Source organism: Lipotes vexillifer, unplaced genomic scaffold (genome assembly GCF_000442215.2).
Source record: "Lipotes vexillifer unplaced genomic scaffold, Lipotes_vexillifer_v1.1 scaffold657, whole genome shotgun sequence".
In the NCBI taxonomy this organism is placed as follows: domain Eukaryota; kingdom Metazoa; phylum Chordata; class Mammalia; order Artiodactyla; family Lipotidae; genus Lipotes; species Lipotes vexillifer.
In genome coordinates this window covers 1618718-1619834 of record NW_006774518.1, presented here as the reverse complement: position 1 = coordinate 1619834, position 1117 = coordinate 1618718, and the positions used below count along the sequence as shown (strand labels likewise).

The 1117-nt window shown below is 48.5% G+C and overlaps 1 non-coding gene across 1 annotated transcript; it reads right to left on the bottom strand.

The window, feature by feature from the left end:
• Positions 1-349: 349 nt before the first annotated feature.
• TRNAQ-UUG (transfer RNA glutamine (anticodon UUG)) lies at positions 350-421 on the bottom strand. The gene has a single exon. It is a non-coding gene; the product is annotated as a tRNA-Gln (tRNA).
• Between the last annotated feature and the right edge of the window lie 696 nt (positions 422-1117).

Genomic DNA, 1117 nt, shown 5'->3' with positions numbered 1-1117 from the left:
ACTTCCTTTTCCAGTTTTAGGGTAATGTGGCCATTCTTTTAAAAACAGAAAGTCCGTCTGCATGCGTACATAGATTCCTTTCTAGGAATAAAGCGAGGGGAGACAGTCGAGAGACAGCCCCTGCGCGCCCGGACCTGGGCACAGGTAACAGGATTGGTGGCTGCTCCCCGCGGCGCTGGTTTCTGCATATAGCTTCGCTCCAGCAGCCGGTGGGCTCCGATTTCCGAAGCTTGACCAAGATACTATTTGCTCATTACGACTGACATGTGGTGGGCTGGATTACAGGGGGAAATCCTGGTTTTAAGGGACGAGATTGCAGAAATAAAAATGAAAACAAGAACAATCAGCAAGGTCCCACCGAGATTTGAACTCGGATCGCTGGATTCAAAGTCCAGAGTGCTAACCATTACACCATGGGGCCCACAAGGAATAGCTTTGGAAAGGTATCTCTTGTAACAAATATCCATCTTTTAGGCACTGGATCCCAACTAGTAAATTTTAAACAACGTGTTCCCCCAACCCCACCAACAAAACTGTACCGCCCCCTGGAGGGGCACTTTGAAAACGTGTGGGTGTTTTGGTTGTCTCAATGGCTCAGGGCACAACTGGCGTTGACAGAACAGGTCCAGAGATGCTGGAAGTCCAGCTGTGCTCAGGACAGTACTATACCCAAGAATTATCGTTAGGATTCCACAATTTTGTAAAACGACATTTTCATCTGGGTTTTCAGGGACCTTTTCTAAGGGTGAAATCCCTGCTTCCACCTTTGTACCTCCCACTTAATCATCTTATATACAACTGGCAATGCTGTGTGGGACCTGGTTAGGATTTTGACTTTTATCCTGAGGTGGGAAGTCACAGCTTCTGGTTAAGTGTCTTGGGAGACTCACTTTTGGAATATATGAGAAGTCTGAACATTCTGGGCCACCACAGTTAGGAAGCCAGACCACATAAAAGTGCTCTGGCAGACAGTCCCAGCCCACAGCCATTGTCATTTGCCAGACATGTGAGTGAAGATGCTTCCAGACGATTCCAGCCCTCAGCGGCTGTCCCAAGAATCACAAGTCAGTGACCCTCCACCTGGGGCCCCAGACATCTTGGAGCAGACAGCCATTCC